The sequence below is a fragment of the Gymnodraco acuticeps genome, unplaced genomic scaffold (genome assembly GCF_902827175.1).
Source record: "Gymnodraco acuticeps unplaced genomic scaffold, fGymAcu1.1, whole genome shotgun sequence".
Classification (NCBI taxonomy): Eukaryota; Metazoa; Chordata; class Actinopteri; order Perciformes; family Bathydraconidae; genus Gymnodraco; species Gymnodraco acuticeps.
Genome location: NW_022992291.1, coordinates 22952 through 44517, shown reverse-complemented (window position 1 = coordinate 44517; position 21566 = coordinate 22952). Strand labels below are relative to the sequence as shown.

At 42.3% G+C, this 21566-nt stretch overlaps 1 protein-coding gene across 1 annotated transcript in view; it reads left to right on the top strand.

The window, feature by feature from the left end:
- Window positions 1–16209, top strand: part of spata17 (spermatogenesis associated 17) — a 38849-nt gene extending 22640 nt beyond the window's left edge. Inside the window, exon 10 of the mRNA XM_034207907.1 lies at window positions 16124–16209. The gene's annotated coding sequence lies outside the window, so the exon portion shown is untranslated. The remainder of the gene's footprint in view (window positions 1–16123) is intronic.
- The last annotated feature ends 5357 nt before the right edge of the window (window positions 16210–21566 follow it).

Genomic DNA, 21566 nt, shown 5'->3' with positions numbered 1-21566 from the left:
ATGCTATATTTGTAAAAATACAATATTGATGGAAAGCATGTAGGGTCTTTGTGTTTGAGCATGTGTTGTAATGAAGGTTTCGCTGAGGCCATTACAATTAAAACCATTGGTGATCATTTAGCTCACCATTTAAATAAGAGACCCTACACGCAGAGAGTTGCTATAGCTGAAACGCATTGAAGGCCGCAAGTTCAAGGTTCAAGGTTTTTATTTTGTTATACGAACATAGCTAAAGTGTAGTTATGACGATGAACATCTTAGGTCACAGGCTCCTCCAACAGTGCAACACAATACAACAGGTAAACAGAAAAATATAGTGCAAGTAAATAGTAAATAGTAAAGAAAAATAGTTTAAAAAGTGAAATAGTGCAATAAGAGTCTATATGCAAGTTATCGGAATATGATGTATTAAATGGACTGTACTTATATAGCGCTTTATCCAGTCATTTCTAAATAGCAGCCAGATGAATGTTATGGATGTTGTTTCAACAGTTTCAGGTGTTTAACGGATGTCAAAGTCAGCTCTAATTTATCCTAACTTCAACAAACCGAACAAAAATAAATAAATGTTAAGGTTTGTAAATGTCATTGCTAGATAGTATTTATATATGCAGACTGCAAGGAATCTGGGTGTGATCCTAGATAACAAACTGTCCTTCACTGCAAACATCGCTGCTACAACCCGTTGCTGCAGATACACGCTTTACAACATCAGGAGGATGCGTCCCCACCTGACCCAGAAAGCGACGCAGGTTCTGGCCCAGGCTCTCGTGATCTTACGCCTAGACTACTGCAACTCCCTCCTGGCTGGTCTACCTGCATGTGCCATCCGACCTCTGCAGCTCATCCAGAATGCAGCGGCTCGTCTGGTCTTCAACCCTCCTAAATGTTCCCACACCACGCCGCTCCTCCGCTCCCTTCATTGGCTTCCGGTAACTGCTAGAATCCACTTAAAGACAATGGTACTTGCGTACCATGCTGCGAATGGATCTGGCCCATCCTACATCCAGGACATGGTTAAACTGTACACACCAAACGACTCGCTGCACCCTCGCTGCGAGGGGGACCTAAGTTCCCATCAGCAAAAACACGTGGGTTTGCTATCCTGGCTCCAAAATGGTGGAATGAGCTCCCCATTGAAATCAGGACAGCAGAAAGCTTGCACATCTTCCGGCGCAGACTGCAAACTCATCTCTTTCGACTCCACTTCGAGCGATATAACTATTAACAAAGAACTGCTAACAGAGCACTTATATACTAATAAAGGACTGGCTTATCTATAGCCAGTTGAGTAGCACTTGAAATATTTGGCTCTATGAAACCTGATGTACTTATATGCATGGCCGTATCCACCATTGAGGTCACCGAGGTCCGGACCTCGGTAATATTTTCCGAGCTGTGTATAACAAAACTTGTGAAATAATTGCACTAAACGGGGTTCTTTGTAGTACTTCCATTTACTGACGATGAGGGCGCTGCATAACTACATAGCCTCTGTTAAAGCAAACAGAAGAAGATGACATTTATCAACAAACCACCGCAGCCCGGACTTGTATCGGAGCAGCGAAGGAGTGATGAAGTATCTAGAGCAGTGCTTCTCAAACTTTTTTCAGTAATGTACCCCCTTTGAAACATTTTCTCAGCCAAGTACCCCCTGACCGACCCCGAACATTTTTGATCGAAAAAGCCTATACAAATAATTACAATATAGTGATGTTCCCTCAGTGTGTGATTTATTAACTCCTTCATGCATGCATTACAACAAACTAAGGATATTTTCATTTTATGCATGAAAAAAAATAACATAACAACATTTTTTAAACTGATTTTTCCAAGGAGTTTTTCAACTGAAGTAATATCTGTTTAACAAACCAATGAACAAAATGATATATTATGCAAAACTATAAAATACAATACACAAATTTGACATGTTTATATGAGGACCCCCTTGGTGGGTTCTAGGACTATGTTATATAAAATTGTGTTTTCTATTTAACTTATTGTATTAAGATTATTTTTGGAATCATGCATGGTATTTTTTTTATTAACTTTTTTTATTTGTTTTCAAATCTCACGTACCCCCTGCAGTACCCCAATGTACCCTTAGGGGTCCGTGTACCCCCATTTGAGAACCACTGATCTAGAGATCTGAGTCCAGCGGGCTGCTTGTGTTCCTGTTCATCAGGACATCATATGACCAGCAGATCCTGTGTGAACCCTCTGTTAGTCAGTGGACTTCCGACAACATGCACACTAACTTATATTGCAGCTATAGGCTATACTTTGGTTTAAATAGTGTGAATAAACTAGCTAGAGAGCTAAAGTTAATTACATTCATCCAATGTCAGAAGGATTACCTTTTAACAAACGTTGTAATGCTTTTCTTTCATTTCAATTTGAGTAAAACATTGAAAATATAACATTGTATTGTTTTCTTTTTACACTGACTCAGATATAATGAAAAGACTATGTCAGTTGAAGCTCAGCTTTGGTAAGGAAGAGACAGGACAGGCAGAGAGAAAGAGAGAGGGAAAGTGATGGAAGTCAGGGAGGAACTGCAGGTACAGTCACACAAAAGAATGTAGGCTTAAGAACCCCATCTATTTATCTATCTGTTTATCTATAACAATAGGCATAATTTTAAAACAACATACATCTATTGCAGTTATGTCATAATAACATACAATTGTATACAACACCGTTTGCTTACATCTTTGCTCTCTTTTGAGAATCAAACAAAACAGATTTAACTTTAAAAAAAATGCAAACAAACAAGTGAAATGAACTAAATGGCTGAATTGCTTTTAATTCACTGGCAGGAGCGACAAGTGAGGAGGAGCAAAAAGTAAAAAACGAGGGAGAGGTTGAACAAAGAGAAAGTGTAGAGGACAGAGAGAGTAATGAACAGGAAGAAGACAGAGAGACTAAAGAAGATGGAAGAGAGGCTGCAGGTTATAGAAAGGAGAGAGACATGGAAAATGAATGTTGACAATGTGTTGTGATCATTTTAGCCTCTTCTGCATGTCCAGATCATTAATAGTAACAATCAACTGATTCTTATGTATTACACTTTCAAAAATAATTGATGCTGACATTGTCAGCCCACTGACATGGTTTGAAATCAATATATTATCCAATTTGTGACCCCTCACAAGACTTAAAAAGCACCTAAGTAGATCATGAAAATCCCAAAAATCTCGGGGGGTATCCCCCGAACCCCCCTAACATGTTTGGACCTCGGTATTTAGGAAATCCTGGATACGGCCCTGCTTATATGATTCTGTTTTCTTCAAGGTTGTGTCTTCCTGGTCGAATGTACTGTATTGTAAGTCGCTTTGGATAAAAGCGTCAGCTAAATGTAATATATATATATATATATATATATATATATATATATATATATATCAGATGATAGAAATGTATCTACCGTTTGATAATTTGACATTGGTTTATATCATCACGTCATCACTCCATGCTCATGGTATACACATGCTTCTATCTAATGCAAGATAAAAACATTGATTGGACAGGCTTCTCCAAACATTTCTCTGCATCATCACAGTGGTCAAAGAGTGCACCAAAATATCAGTTAAATTCTGTGTTTTAGGGAACACATACAAATAGCTAATTCCTATCATTTAACTGTCTCTATGATGGATGCTGCAGAATGACAGCTTTCTACTTACCATTTGCTTGAACCATATCTTGCAAATACACATTTGCACATGCACATATCAAAACACACATGCATGGAGTCACCCACATACACACATAGATACACACACATACATGCCAGAGACACACATGCATACATGCTGGCTAAACTTGACCTCCACTTCCTCAGTGATAACGTTGCTGTGCAAGATGTTGAAGATGAGGAAGATAGCGGTGGCTGCTCTCAGCCCCGTCGTGTCACTGCTGTCACTCAGAGCTCATCAGACCTCAGACTCCCCCCTTACATCTCTCGGTCTGACGCTTCATCTTTCTGTATCTCTCTCTACCTCTATTTACTCTCTCTTTCTTCTCCCTCTCTGTGGTAATTAGTGCATTAGTCCTATCGCTGGCATCACCCCCAGCTACGGCAGCAGCCAGCAGAGCTTCTTGTCACAGCTCAGAGGGCCAATGGAGTGGACAGCTCAGCCCTGGTACTCATCATCTTCGTACCCTGCCCAGCCGGCCTCCCCCCAGCCACATTATCTAGCTATGTTGTCCAGCCATGCTCCTAATTATTTTCAAACCCTAGCCACAGCCCTCTCACCCAGCCCTCTGCCACATTACCTAGCCCTGCTTGTAATCATCACCCTAAGCCGTGCTTCAGCCATCTACACAGCCTGAAGCCTCATCATTAACATAGCCCAGTTTTTTTCCCTAGTTCCAGACTATGGCTTTCTGGCTTGACCATCACAGCTCTGGGCAGTATGCACTCAGCATCCCAAATTCAAAGCTTGCCCTAGAAATAGCCCATGACTCCTGGACTTTTATTGACCTCAGCCATCTGTAGTCAAACATCTATCAATTCAAATGTGTCCCAGCATGTCAGGGCACACCCATCCAGACAAAATCACATAGATGCCAATCCCTAGCTCTCCAAGAACTATATGGCCCCGGCTTAGGGGTTCATAGGGGGGCTTGGCAATGGTTGACTTTCTTCAGCTCTTACAGCATGTGCCCATGCCTTTACCTTCCAGGTTCCTATAGATTAGATCGACAGCTCCATCCCTAATCTCTTATAAAACCATTTCAAAGCATCCTTATCTGAAATCAGCCTGATATGTAAGGCTCTCCTTCATAATACCTCCTACTCTTTTAGCTTTGCCTATATTTGTTGAACCAAAAAAGTGATGCTGGTTAAACTTTCATTTGTATTCTACCTACATGGGTTACCGTGCTGCATCTTACAGTACCCTCCTGCTCATTTTGGGTGTGATTACTTTGTGAATTGTTTATTGTAAAAGGTTTGTTTTTTTGTGAGTTAGTGACTTATTATCTGTTTAATACAGCCAGCAATGTACTGTTCATTGTTAGATAAAATACTCAAAGGTTCTTTAGCTTGTATGCAACAGCAATGATTCATTTCAAATGCAGATATGGGAAAGCCCTCTCTTTCCATGCTAATTTTGTGGTTGTGTTATTAGCCATGTCACCAGCGGTACTGCCTGTAACCATAGAGGATAGCTAATTAGGAGGCTACGTGCTAATCAAGTACACTACATTGAGTGGTCACGTCTGTGTCTGTCTGCGCTCCAAGCCTTTCTTTCCCCTCGCATTAGACTGACACCCGTCACAACTTTCAAAAGCTAATGTCTGATCAGAACCAACACACACTGATACACACCAGAACACACGATCGCACAGGCATCCCTTCTTTCCTTCAACATAGACAATGACATGCACACACATGAATGCATGCATATACACAGACCATTTGTCAATTTCCTACACAGATACTAATGTTGCAGCACCGCTGTCCTTGTTACCTCCTCTCGCCACAACACACACCGTTCTCCAAGACACTGGTGTGGCTTTATTGTTATCATTATTGTATTGTGGGTGCAAAGCTTCAGGCGATGGGGACAGGAAAAGTGTGTCGACACACATGCACACACATACTGGCTCACTTAATGACCTCAGCTATAATATATCACCATGATGCATACAACTGATCATTTTAATGGGAACAGTATTCATTAGCAATTAATACCCTAAACTGAAATAGGCCACAAGTAGAGACAATGGAATTAGGTGGGTCAGGGTTAGCAAATGCGTGAACTCATATGGGTTCGCCTTTTATGTGTCTGTATGTATTTCCTACGTTATCACGTCCATCCATCTCTCCGGCTCTGCTGCATTAGTGTCCGGGTTACTGCGGTGAGAAAGAAAGAACGCTAATTCTCCATAACCGTTTTACGGCGTGTGTAAAACTCTGCAGCCCCTTCATTTGCACAGCCGTAAAACATTCTCTCTGCCACACTCCTTCCTACTCAGGACCTCAGATTTATCAATTAACCCAACACCTTGCTTCCATTACGGTGGCATTTTGCACTGCGAGGCCTGCATACAGAGTAACAATGCGTTATGAAAGGAAATGGACACTCTCAATTAAATGATTAGCGATCATGTTTTGGTGTGAATTAAGAGAAAGCATGACACCAGACTTTAATATTTATGTCCAAAGCTGTTGGACCTGACTTGACCAGATTCACTCAGGTCACTTAAGGCCAATTTTCTAACTTAATCTAAGGAATTTATTACAAACTGTTGAGGATTCAGTAGTACGTTTGGATTTGTTTCTTTAGGCCTCAATGCAACCTTCAGACCTGTAAATCAAAAGCACAGATGAACCTTAGAACTTGTATTTCTCAAGTAACTAATTGACATTAATCTTGTTGTTAACATTAATATAATACATCTTAGTTCTAGTGTTAGTCAAGTAGGGTTAGGGTTTAGTGGTTTAGTCTTTCCCTGAGACATTTTTCAAACCCTGAATTATGTATGCATGACGTTAGTGAGACTCAAGTGATAGAATTCAGCAGACATGATACATCAAGATGAACCAGAATACAGAGGTAGCGAAAATAAAGTGATGTCCATCTATAGATAATAACTATAAAGCAAATTAGTATATAGTTATAAAATAAAATACATTTTTTCTAAGACATTATTTTGACGAGATCAATATTTAATGAATGAAAAAAAAGAATGCTTTGTCATCATGGTTATTCTGAGACAAGTGGAGATTGCTTGTCTGTTTATTTCGATAGTTTCCTCTCCATGTATACATGGATGTAAGAGAAAGCAGGCAGACAAGCAGGATAAGGATGTCTGTGCTTTTAATGGAGCGCCTGTCCCTGTGCAGATATGCTCCACTGAACCGTACTGTATGTAGTGTGGTATAATCACTGCCTTTCTCGATCTCCTGCCATCACTCTTTCTTTCACTCGCTGTCTTGTTTATTTTCACACTTGTTCTCTTTTCCCCCTGTCCTCTTCATCTGCAGTACCTAGCTGCAACTTTTGTCCTGCCCCCCCAACATACACACACATAGATATACTTGAGGAACATGACAGGCTTCTCATGCAGTGGTGTGTTGGTGATAGAAGTCAACCCTGTCTGTGAAATGCAAATGGATGGGATGGAGCTATGGTGTAGACCGCACAGAGGACATGGCAGACAGGATACATACTTACATGTGTGTTTTGCATTCAAAAAAGCCAAAGAATATATTTTCTAATAGCAGGTAGAAGATGTGTTTAGATTCTCTTACATTGCCTGTTTCCTTTACAATTGTACTTGTTCAGTTTCTCCTGAACCTTTTCTTTGCTCTTGTGTTATGTCTGTCAGTGTCGATTCATGCGTCTGTCTGTCTGTCTTACAACAACAACAAATACGTGTGTTTCTGTGACAAAAGCTGTATCTTTGGGCAAAATCACATGTTATTGCATGTGGGTTTTTCCAATGTTTCTGGTTGTGATTGGATTTGTTTGTTTTGTACACTTAAGCAGCCTGATGTTTATGTGAAGGCCACATCTTTACCTATGCTATTAGATGGTTGATACATGTGCATGCCTCTGTGTGTCTTATTGCAGCCTCATGTGCTCACTAGCCAGCACGGGGAGTGTGTGTGGGGGGCTGGGGCGGCATTGGGATCTGGAAAGGGAAGCAATCACAAACACTTAAACCTGCAAATGGCCTTGATGTCCTGTGCTAAGCAGTCTGTGTTGACTGATGAGCCTGTTAACCCTGGCTGAAACAACTCCAGCACAGGGGATTAGACAGCAATGCTGGTCCCGGCTGTTCCTGGCCCATTTTGCATGGGAATTGTGCATATTTAATCTAAGGTGTGCCGAGGTGCAGAGACAAGCCCCCCTCTTCTCCGTTTCTCATTATAGATTTGTAATAGCGCCCTGAAGCTCGCGGCCTTAATTCACCAGCCTCAGTCTTAATGTTACCCCCAGTCTCAGCTCTCACCTTCCCCCATGGCCCACTCTCAACCCAAATCAGTCCTAGTCCTAGCTCTCGTCCCAAGATGTGTCTCTATTAGTACTATCCTACATTGTGCATCAGCGTAAGCCCTGAAAGTCCTGGGCCAAAGCCTGTTCACCTTTCTAATCAGGCATTCACACTGAAAGCTGCCCAGTGCAAAACAGCAAAAAGGGGCTGCGCTGGTGAGGACACGGTATCAGTAGGACAACGAAATATGATACACGAAGACCAGTTTAAGTACATCTATACATTGAAAGGCCTGTTGGAAAAGAAAACACGGGACAGAGTTTGATAATAATAGGATTTTACAACTCTGGGTAGTTATCACAGCAGGAATCACTTTATACTTTGTCTTAATGATCATCATGTAGTGTTCACTTTATTTACACTACATTAGACAACACTGCACCTTGATGGATGACGCTGTGTTGCAGCAACAGTTCTTAATGCTCAACCTTCTTCTGCCCAGTCCTCTGGCTGGACCATCTTCATGAGTTTTGTAACAACCACTTGAGCAGGTTAAGCTGAATCTCACCTGCAAATTCATGGCTAAGCAAAAGTGAAATGAACCATGATAATAACAACGATCAAGCTGAAGTGATCAAAACTGTTTACACTCTATAATGTCTTTTTTACAAATCATTTTTGCTGTATATTTCCTTGGATGGTACTGCAACGTCATAATGGGGGGTTCGGTAAGTAAAGCACAGCTCAGTATTCATAACTAACTTAAAGTGTGTAAAGAAAACTGCAAAACTAACAAGACCTCTGGAGGCAGAAGATGTTTGTTAAGTCATTCTGATGGAAACTACGTTCCTGGAAGTTGGTGATATCATATATGAGACTGCTTTCACAGTTATTACTTTTTGAGGTATTCATTTTTGTTACTGCAGTATGCACTTAAAGGTAGGGTAGGTAAGAATGGAGAAGTGTGCTAGAATTTGAAAGTACACAACCGGAAAAAATCTGCCCCTTCCTTCAGACTTCCTTACAGAGCCCCTCCTGCAACACACACGAACGCGCACATGACCAATGAGGGCACGAGATAAGTTTGTGCACAGATGGAAGGCTGACAGGCAGGTAGGCCATCCAGTTATTTTAGCCGGGCCGGCTCAGATAATTGGTCGTGCTTTTTACAGCGCCACGGCTTCCACAGATGAAATGTTTGTATATATTTATTGTCAAAGCATTTAATATATTCATTGCTATCGGGATGTTAAGAGCATTCCATGGAATATAACAAAAAGTGTTTAGTGAATTACCTACCCCACCTTTAAGACACTTGTAAGCTGTAGCTGCTCATTCTTCAGTAGTCGTGTCCTTGTATGGACTTGCTGGTGCTTTTTGTTTAAATGGTGTCTTGGTTTCTCTATATTGATCAGTTTAGATTTTTGCATCTGTTCCCTGATTCATGCGAATAACTGTCAATGACAAGAGCTCTCTAGCATCTCTAGAGCATCTATCCATCTAGGTCCTTTTATCACTCGATCTCTCTCCAGCCAACACTTCTCTGCAGGACAGAACAATAAATGTGTCTTCTCGTTTACTTGTTCTTCTTATGCTTATCTATTCTTTTTTCCTTCTCTTCATATTCTTCCTCAAAAGATGTTCTCATGCATCCCTCATGCATCAGATTACTATCTTGTTAGGGAAATGTATGTGTTGAGTGAGTGTGTTTGTGCATAGTTTCAAGAGGGACCCCATGCTGTGTGTGTAATTTCTAGTTTTGACATGGTCCCAAACATCTTTGACCACTGCAGAGCAGGGGAGAGATGTTTAGAGAGACACAAAAGATTGAGAGGAAAGGAAACGAGCGGGGGGAGAGAGAGGAGAAACAGGATGATAACAAATGCAGCTCGGATTTCACACACGCATATTTCATCAATCATGTGAATAAGTCGTGGTGATTATGCATGGCGGTGGCAGGCTGAGGGGGGGCTGATTACCATACACCATAAAGGCTGCTTTCTTATCTCACACACACTGATTAGTTTCTCTCTGCAGATAGCCTCTCACTCTTCGCTCTTTTGCACATACACCCACACACACATATTTCTGTGGTCCGTCTATCTGTGGCATACACACAAATGCATACACACACACGCACACACACACACAATGATGCTACAATTCCAGGTAGGACTTTAGCTGACAGTAGGTCAATCTAAGGAGTTGATTGGAAAGGTTCATGGAGCCTCTCATTGCGTACTAGCTTAACTAAATTAGGATTCATTCAGGAGTCCTTTTGAAGAGAACTGTGGTGAAACTTTGGGAAATTAACTCAGATGTGTTCATTGGAAATGAATTGACTGTATACGAAGTGTGACAAGCAAGCGTTCCACTGAACTGTTTGCTGAGATGTGTGCAATATGTTTTGAGATCTCAGTTGCATGACGACAAAGCATATAATCTAAGGCCCTGACATAAGCAGGAAGTAGCAGGTTGCTGACTTGCTTTTGAAGGTTTCATGGCTCTTTGTACAAGCTGAATGGAGGTATGATGTGCCACTATACTGTTGCAAACAGCCACATTCTCCAATTGATCTCCTCTCTGTTACTCTGTGGCCAATAGATATCCCATGTACTAGGACATTGGAAACAATGTGTCTTATCTTATTCTCAGTCTGATATGGTGTGGTACTGTAGGTCAATGTCCTGGTGCTGTGGCCTTAACGTGATGCAGAATGCCCAAGTCTCACCTCCTCATCAGTCTTGAGCAAAATTAGCTACGTATGAAAGGCCTCGCTTTGTGTCTCAACCAGGGAATTAGAAATGACTCCTTTCTGTAGTGCTCTCCTCTCTCCCTCGCTTTGATATATAATGTAAACTCATTTGGTAACCAGGCTCGAGCTGCGTTGCGCTGTCTGAGTGTCTGCATGTGAGAAGTGTGCCTGGGACGCATTAGGGCCTCCTGACAGGGGCCTGGGTGAAATAAGTGAAATTAATGGAGCTCCTTTCATGTCGGACAAGGCCGCGGCACCCCTTTCACGCCGCGTACAGTCACAGAAAAGTCAATACTTTTTTATTACTCCTCGCTTGCCCTACATTCCCCGCTACAAGTGCTCTACTCGCTAATTGGTTTCAGTTTGCAGAGAAAGAGAGGAATGGGAGAGAAAGAGAGGGAGAGGACTCCATCCCAAAGAACACTGAAGCAAATAAATCAATCTCATATTTTTTTCTCCCTGCTGTCTTTTTTCATTGAGTAACATCATGGCAGAGAGTGGGAGAGATGAGAGGGAGAAATAGAGGAGAGAGGGAGAGGGTAAATGGTTGGTTAGAGCACGCCTGGTCCCCAGGGAGCATAATGATATCTGGGAGGCTGTTAATGGAGACGAGTGGTTAAAGTGGTCTGGGGCCTGGGCCAGGTCACCCCTGGGGGCTTCTAACCAGCAACCTCACCTCAGTTGGCAGCTTGCGCTCTAGGCTCAGAGGCACAATAGAACAACCAACCAAAATATAATTTCAGGCAAACGCTTTGATTGAGTTGCAGTAAATGACATTCAGCTAAACTATCTTTGTTTGCAGATGTTGGAAGCAGTCCTTCCATGCATCAAGTCCGGTAGTGATAGTTTGAAATGTATTCCATTTCTCAAGCCCCGCTGTATGTCAAGTTACCTCAAATATCACATTACGGCGCATGGTGCTGAGTGATTTTCTTTTGTACGGAAATAATAATGTTCTGCAGAAAGACAAAATGCCATTAACAATCCGGCTTCATCTTCAGCACCGCGGACAGCGCATGGATTCAACATTACGCAGCAGAGTTTAGGCCCCGACACAAGTGCCTATTTTTTTTATGGTTCGACGGCTGCACCCTTTAGAACTTCTGCTGAGAATGCAGCAACGTGCACCAAATGGCATGCGAGAAGGAACAACCAATCATAGCCCACCAATAGGTTTCCCTTTTTCTCGAAAAAATATATGATTAAAATGAAGAACTAAATCATTTTAATGCAGGGTTACCAAGATCTTTACTATCCATGCCTGGACAATATTTTTAATTATGATTTACCAATGTCATGCGCAAGCTGCCTCTGCGTCCTTGAAAGTTGGTACAAAAGCAGACACCCAGCACGAGACTGACTTTCCAAGCATAAAGAAGCAACACATGTCCTAGGTCTAGGCTACTGATATTTTAGAGCCATGTTCGAGGCCAAAGTTTCTTACTAGGGATGCTCCGATCGCCAATTTCGGGGCTGATCGCCGATCACCAATCGCCGGAATCAGTATCGGCCGATACCGATCGCCGATCCGATCGAGTGGGCGGGGCCTAAATGGAAGATTTAAACATCACTTTAAATCTTCCATTTAAAGTGATGTTTAAAACTCAGTTAATGGGGCTCATTCACTGGAGCTTCCACAAACAACAACCAACTTAATTATTACATTCAAATGATGTACATTATTCAAGTTTACATTCACTTTGGATAATAACACGGGAGAAATTAGCGGAAGCGCTCTCTTTTCCTCTCTCCCCCTCTCTCTCTCTCTCTCTCTCTCTCTCTCTCTCTCTCTCTCCTGACAGACAGCCTGTCAGTATCTCATGCAGCTCACTGATCCAGTAATGAGTGACCCGACAATGAAGAATAAATATATTTATAATAACTAGTTTAGCTTGTTCCAGAGGTAGATAAAATAGCTAAGTGTGTTAGGTCTAACTCTTACGGTACGTCCACACAGCAGCTTTTTGAAAATCTTGAAAATCTTGGAGCTGGGCGTGTCTGAAAGCTTGGGGATTTTTTGCGACCAACAACCAATCACATGAATCTCGCGCCCCCGACATACAAAGCAAAAAACCCCGGGGATTTTATGCGAGCAATATATATATATATATATATAAACTCCCCAAACAGGCGAAAACTTACCAGTTTCACCCACTGTCTCTGCCACCTCCCTCCATGCCTGGTTCCTCCGGTTTGTATCCCGTTAATAGTTCTGGTCGTAAAGAACCGGGTGATTTGCTACCGTAATTTCTCGTTTGGAATATGAGGAAATGAACTGCGGTCTGGTTCTCCCTGTGTGTGTGTTTCGCTGCGCTTACCTGTCTGGCGGGCGGAGCTGCAGGATTTCTGCTTCACACACGTTGCATACCGCTATTTTACTGTCTTTTTCGGACACCTTAAAATAATGCCAGACCGGTGAAGCCATGTTGGCGAGCTTGTTTTGCCGCACACAGAGAAAAGTGTCATGTATTTTACGTCATGCGATCGGCTCTCGCGATCGGCATGTTTAGAGAGCACCGATCGATCGGTAGAGAGTGAGTATCGGCCGATATCGATCGGTGACCGATCGATCGGAGCATCCCTATTTCTTACATGCACAAACCTCAATCACAACAAATAAAAATGAGGCAGGTAGACTACAATTGCGTTTATTTAACTAGGCAACCAATGTCTCTTCACCCTCTCTGCTACTGAGGGATGGAAAGGGGGGTGGCAGGTTACCAAGGGGGCGCAGTTTGGTCATTTTGCTAACAAGGGGGGCGGCATCTTCCCTCATCACCCCCTCAAACTGTAGACGGTATACAGTGTGTGTGTGTGTGTGTGTGTGTGTGTGTGTGTGTGTGTGTGTGTGTGTGTGTGTGTACATGTATGTACATGTATGTACTGTATGTGTCCTGTCCGACAGTATGCTGTTCACTGTTGTGCTAAGCTTAAGTGGCAGTGGGGTTAGCCTCTTTCAGAAACAGCTCAACCTCAAATTGATGTGACACTTTGAACCCCCTCCCTCCCTCCCTGCAAGCCCATCACCTCCCACACACACACACACACACACACACACACACACACACACACACACACACACACACACACACACACACACACACACACACACACACACACACAGCAATCAGCCTCCAGATAAAAGGAGGTTCCACCAGTCTCGTTTTCTTTCTGCGTCCCAGCTTTCACAGCTCCAGAGTGTGGGCTAGGGTAGGTTTCGGGGGTTATAGCTTGTGTGTATGTGCATGCGTGCGAGCTTGTGCATATGTGTGTGAAGGAGCTGTCACACAGAGCTGGCATCACCATCCAGTTTGCCATCTCTTCCTCAGCTTGACAAGTCTGCTCACTGCCCCATGGCACACACACACACACACACACACACACACACACACACACACACACACACACACACACACACACACACATACACACACATAAACACACACACATACAAAAAACATCTCTCTCTCTTTCAAATCCCTCTTACACACACATATGATATATGAACACACCAATAACAGAATCACATGCACTATATTAATACTTACAATGAATACATGTAAAAGCAAACACAAATCGACAGAAACAAACACACATACACACACACACACACACACACACACACACACACATACCAGATGCACATGCAGCAGTACATGCTGCACCGTAAACAATGAATGTGTTTGACAAAACGTGTAGCATGCTCTGGACACCATGACAGTAACACATCACATCACATCATTGTTACTAAAAAATGTGGCTGAATTTAGACAGGAATGTGCTTCAACTTTTGTGAGTTTGTATTTGTGTGGCATCACCGTGTGTTTGTCGTGTGTGTGTGTGTGTGTGTGTGTGTGTGTGTGTGTGTGTGTGTGTGTGTGTGTGTGTGAGATCTTCTCGGCAGTTGTCGGCGTCAGATCGCGGAGGGGTTCTGTTTGTTACAAGGACAGGCTTGTCCCCGCCCCTAGGCGTCGGCATTACAATGATTGTCATGGCGATGGAGTGTGAGTGACAGGCGAGATCACATGTGGTAGCCGGGGAGCAGGAAGCCCGAACCGCCCCAATCCCTGACATTAGTTTGTCCTTCATCAAAACTTTACAGTCGTTTATAACTAGTCACTCCTTCTGTTGTAAAACCTCTCTCATTTGCTTCTTTGTTTAACCATCTGTCTCTCTCACGTACTGATCTTTCTTTCTCTCTTTTATTTCTATTTCTCCGGCTCCTTTCCTCTCATTTACATTTCATTTAATATTCTTATATCTCCACTTCTCTTTCTGCCCCCCTTTCACTCTCTCATTTATTTTGTAATGTATCTCTCTCGGTCTTCTTACAGTGCCATACTTCAGAAATATTGTGTGTGTTTGTGTGTGTGCAAGCATTTCTATCCATGTGCGTTTGATTTTATTTGTCAGGATGTATGTGTTGGTGCAAACGTACTCCTGTTTGTGTGTACACAAATGCTTGTGTCTGTGTGTGTTTTGGTGAGAGAGCTTTTTGTGCATCGCAGCAGAAAAGGAGGTCATGGTTTGCACGGAGACTCGGGCATTCATCATTAGCCTGCTGCCGCTGCCGGTAATGTTGCCCGTTACAACCGTGATTAAGAGCCCCGCTTAGTTCCAGCAGCCGGTGCAGACGCACAAACACACACTCCCATGTGTGGTACCAAGTATGTCTCAGGTGCTCTGTAGTGTACAGGAGAGTCTCTCTTTTACACCACCACCCAGTACAGCATGCGTTCATGTGAGGGTGTGTGTTAGTTGTTTGGGGGCTGAGTTGTACATGGTCTCTAACTGCGAGGAGGCTTCAGGGCCTGATGAGAAACCTGTCACAGTCACTCATGAAAAGAGCAATCCACACACTCACGCGCACACACACACACACACAGCAGGAAGTTACACATGGTCTTGGTGAGTGTATCATTGAATCATACTGGATGGATGTGCACCTTCATCCCCATTTATGAAAGCCAGAACAAACTGTCTGGACAGCCTTAGTGTCATTCAGCCATCTTCATTGGATAATGTTATTTCTCTTTAGAATGATATGAAAACTGTCCACCTAAAACCATGTTCGCCTGGCCGCCACTATTCAAAGCCTCAATCGCAATTCACCACATGGCACCCTGACAACTCTAATACATTTTGGCCTGTCAGGTTGCTGGAAACATTCAGTACGTATCCAGATGTAATTCCAGCAGGTTCACAGCCACTGAATAAAGATAGATCAAAGATCCACTCTGGGTCCATGATTGGTTTGCACAAGACTCATTCTGGAATGAATGAAATAGCACACATTTGAAGAGGGTGGTGGATTTATTATAGATCAAATGTATTCTCAATTTTGTTCCTAATTGTGTACATCTTTCTCTACATCCCTCCTTCTGCTTCCTTCTCTGCGTTTCCTCTCCTCCTCTCCAGCCGATGAAGACAGTGTTTGCCACCTACAGCGTCTCTGATCATTCTCTACTCCAAGGCAGGCCGCTTTATGTGATACACCTTCTTCTGGCCTGAGAAGTAATAAATAAATATTGCTTATTATATTTTTTTATACTGTTTTTATTTCAGTGTTCTTGTGAACATGTTCTTACTTTGAGTCTTGAAGTTCAGTTTTATCAGCCTTGTTAGAATTCACCTCATGTCATCTTTTTCTCAAAGTCAAAACCTTCTCAGGATGCTGCTACCTAACATATGAGTTGTACGTCGATAATGTTTTGAATTTGAGGCAGCGAATAGTAAGGTGCAACAAAAGTGTAATCTGGTGACTCATCTATAAGGGACAGCACATGCGCATGTAGAAAATGATACTACCAGCTGTGGAAAATATACAAAAATGTCTCCTAAAAGCTCTGAACTGTTATAAAGGCTTACTGGGTCCACTGTATGCTGTATATATTGAGTCAGAAAGACACTCATATCACATATTATTTCAATAGCAGAAATCCAGTGTCCTAACCAGTAATAAAAACCTTAAATCAACAGCATTGGTAGAGAATATATTTGGTGATTTCACAACCATTAAAGGTGGGGTAGGTAATTTTGCAGAAACCGGCTCGAGTGCGCTAGAATTTGAAAATACACAACCGAAAAAAATCTGCCACTTCCTCACAGAGCCCCTCCTCCAACACACACGAACGCGCACATGACCAATGAGGGCACGAGATAAGTTTGTGCACAGATGGAAGGCTGACAGGCAGGTAGGCCATCCAGTCATTTTAGCCGGGCCGGCTCAGATGATTGGTCGTGCTTTTTATAGCGCTACGGCTTCCACTGATGACATTTTTTTATGGATTTTTTGTCAAAGCATTTAATATATTCATTGCTATCGGGATGTTAAGAGCATTCCATGGAATATAACAAAAAGTGTTTCTGAAATAAATTACATACCCCACCTTTAATTGATTAAAGCAAGACAAAAAAACGGATACAAATGTCATATTATACTATTTGGCCGATCTGAGTAAGAAGATGTAATATTTGTTATGATTTGATACAGAATGCCTGGGTTTGTATCATGTTTTTTAATCAACCATCAATGGCTGAACATTAGGTAAATCAGCAGCTAATGCTATAACCTCGCTACTTTGTTTGCAGTGAGTTTTGGCAATGTGTGATTTCAAATGAAACTAAAACCTATATTCAAGTCATGATTTGAGTTCTTGGAAATACTGGGACCAGTGCTGAACTTTGTGTGAGAGTAAAGACTTGCCATGACCCCTCCTCCAACTGTAGGCCCTGAGGCAGGACTTTGTCTCACAGAAGTATAACCTGAGTCAAGAGTCTCCATCACTTTCTGTCTCTGGCTCAGTCAGAGACACAGGACAAAAGTAAGAGCATGAAATCTACTTGTCATTTTCTAACTCAAACTTCTCCCGTCTTTATTCCTTCATTCCCCTGCCTTTTCTTTCTTTCCTGTCTGTCTCTTCACTCTTCTCTTCTCCCTCTCCTGTGAGTTGCTGGCGTTCCCCCGGGCCTGTGCTATAAGGCGTGGAAGAGGAGCGGAGACAGAGCATTTAGTAATGGGTTCTTAATGGGCTTGTCGACAGCCACATTAGAGCGCACAGGCAGCGGGCGAGGCCGGGCAACGGTATGCCAAGCCAGATGCCATGCCAGCTGCGGCACTCCGCACTCTCACTCACACTCATTTGTAATCACATTTCTCATACGGATGGACGCCATGGGCGTAAAGAAGAGAAAAGCAGGCAGACCCTCCCAATTCTTGTCAGTATTTTCTATTTATCTGCCCTGTTCTCTCTTCTGTTTTAATCTGGCTCTAAAGAACTTCTTGTGATTCAAGGTCTCAGGCCGGACCAGATCAGTTTTTATTGTTTCTTTTTTGTATTCTTACACGGGCGTAGAGATATACAAAGGCAGACAAATGGTGGTCTCTGAATGAAACTTCAAAGAAGATTGGGGTGTGTCAGTTAAAACGTTGTACTCGCCACTTTAATTGCTGAAAAAAATAAAACACCTGGCATGCTTTTAGTCTGAGCAGGACACTTAACAGTTACAAACCTTTCAGGCAAACATACTTTGTGATAGTGACACTGTTTATAAACGGCTGACACGTACCTGAACATTGTTCTGCTCTTACACCCGGTAGACGCTTTGATATGAGATCACATAATCACAAAGGTCATACAAAAAGACACAAGGCAGGGAAAAAAATGACATGGAAGAAGGTAAAAACTTCTATGGAAAGAAAAGGTACAAGAATAAAAGTTTGACTAAATGAATAAGAGAAGACTGCAGGAGGAAAAGAAGGATTCGTTTGAAAAAGTGGGAGAGGATGTCAGAGAGAGGGAGGAGTGATTAAATGAAAAGATGGATGATCAAATCAATCAATGAATGTTAATATGGAACAGTGTAACCAGGGACTGGAATGTCATTGCCAAAGGTCTTATAGGTCTCCAGTAGGGGGAGCCATGTGTCAGTGACTCCAGTCTGTGTCAAAGACCTTCATCAGCGTGTGTGTGTGTGTGTGTGTGTGTGTGTGTGTGTGTGTGTGTGTGTGTGTGTGTGTGTGTGTGTGTGTGTGTGTGTGTGTGTGTTCTTCTAAAGATTGAATAGTCAGAAGGTGGTTCTTTGTTTCCTCATCTGATCTGATCTCGTTGCTATCAAACCACATTTTCCTGCGTCAGCGATGATCAAGTGTGATGAGGATGCAAAGAGAAAAGGTGTGTGTGTGTGTGTATATGTGTGTGTGCTTGTACCTTTGTGCATGTCAAGCCCTGAGTGTGCATGTGTGAGTTTATGTATTGGCAGCTGATAGCATTTTAGGAATTGAAGCCTTTATACAGACTGGCGACCCTCTACACCCTATCGACAGCTGCCAATTGTTACTCCAATGACTGACAGTTCAGTATTGATGGACGGGACTTGCTGACAGAGAAATAGAAGACAAAACAAAAGGAAACAACACCATCGGGGAAGAAGGGCAGACGATACAGCAGACAGAAGGAGAAAAAGGCCGGAGGAGTACGCTAACTGGGACCTTAGAACACTTTTCAAGGTCATGGGTAAGGATAAAGGGGAAGAGGCGTGGGAAGGAAATGATTCTTGTCTGGATCAGTCCATTTTACCTACAATTAATAATGACGAGGATCATTTTCAAACCAACATCTGATATTGTATTCAGTGCTGCAGTCCCATGCTCAGGATTTTGGTTGTTCATATTTTCTGGTTTTGTTTTTTGTAAATGAGATGCTAAAAAAGGGCGAGCCTGGCATGTTTAAATGGTTGTGTTTTCAGCCTGCTGCATAACAGTGGTGCCTGAACAGAGACGAGCCTAAACTGAGAAGAGCGACTGCAGGGACAATGATTGGGCTGCCAACTGTCCAGACACACATTCGTCTGGGGTTCAACCACATCTTGGAGGTATTAAAACACTACAGTCTTGAATTGGATGCAAGCAACAACAGTTAGCTTGTGTAGGCTGATGAAACTAGTAATTTGTTAGATCGTACACATTGAATGTACCATTTATTTTAAAGCCAAGTGTTCATAAAATCAGGCATTTAACTTAAGAGGTACAGTAACAAATTTATCTTATCACTTAGAACTCTTTTTTGTTTAATGTCTGTCTCCGTCTGTGTTTGACAAATTAGAGTTAGCTTTTTTGGCTTGCTTGTCTTTGTGTGGCTTACTCATTAAAAAAAAACACCAACCTGGCTCTATTGAGGAGAAAAGCTCTGACAATCACTTTTGTGATTTTTTGTTGTTTTGGCAAAGTAGTTTTGGACTGAGCCGTGATCTTTTTGCGTCGCCCGATTGACCTCCAAAATACACACAATATCTTACATGCACACAAACCATACAGTACACACACTTGTTTCTCTATGTGTGTGTGTTTGTGTGTGTGTTACCTCACCTCAGGAAACTTGTGGCTAATTCCATTAGTGGGAGGAGAGAGCATGTAAATGAGGGGAGACAGCTGGTGGTGAGGGGAGGTTGATGGAGTAAGCCTGGGGGGCCAAACACACACACACAAACACACTCATTGCTTCACACATGCAGGCATTGTCTTCATAACAATTTAAGGTGACTCAAGCTACACTTTTTGTACGTTTCCGCATAAAAACACATCATATGCAGCAGATTTGAATTGTTGAATTTCTTTTGATATTGAAAAAGTCAAAAGTGACTCAAAGCAAGCGATCAAAGTATCTTCTTTAACAACATTTAAATGACAACAATCATTTCCTAACCTGAACTTAAGTGTTGTTTTGGCTGAACATAATCACATTTAAGACTAAGGGGGGAACTCTGATCTGCAGTGTTAAAGTCCCACACTTGATAAGAACATTTTCCACTCATATTTCAATAAAAAAATATACATTCCTTTCAAAATGTACCATTAAACATTCAAAAATATATATATTTTACATGCAAGATGCACTCAAGTGATGTGTCATGTCCACATTCCCATAATTTCTGTGCATATGTTGATACTTCACACATGAACTACTTAACATGTGTATAAACATATGTATGTGTGTGTTAAGGCTTAGGGGCTGATGTGTGTGTGTGTGTGTGTGTGTGTGTGTGTGTGTGTGCGTGCGTGTGTGTGTGTGTGCGTGTGTGTGTGTGTGGGGGGGGGGGGGTCCAGATGGTTGGAAAGATAGATGGAGTGATAGATAAAGACAAAGGAAGAGGAAACACAGACGGATGTAGTCACTGCTTATCATTCAGGAGCCTCTCTCTCTATGGTCACTGCATAGCTTACAAACAAACACACAGTTACACACACACACACACACACACACACACACACACACACACACTCACACACACACACACACACACACACAGTTACACACAGGTAGGTGTTGGTCATAATCCTATTGTGCATCAGCAGTGACCACAGTACCGCAGGACTCTCTCATCACCTGTCACTGCACACACACACACACACACACACACACACACACACACACACACACACACACACACACACACACACACACACACACACACACACACACACACACACACACACACACACACACACACACAAACTAACACACACAAACACACACTGTAATCCTGTCAGAAACTGATGGAATTTAGAGGGGATTTAATTCTTGATAAATCTAACAGCACACTGTGACTCATGATAGCAAAAAGTGAGGTTCCAGACATGCATGTATACACACACACACACACACACACACACACACACACACACACACACACACACACACACACACACACACACACACACACACACGCACACACACACACACATACTCACACACTCACACTTGTCTTTTTCTATTATTTTTGCAATATGTTTTGTTATTAGTTTGATCCCCTTTCCTCTGTAATTCTTCTTCAGTTTTCAGTGTGTGACCTAAATAAAAGG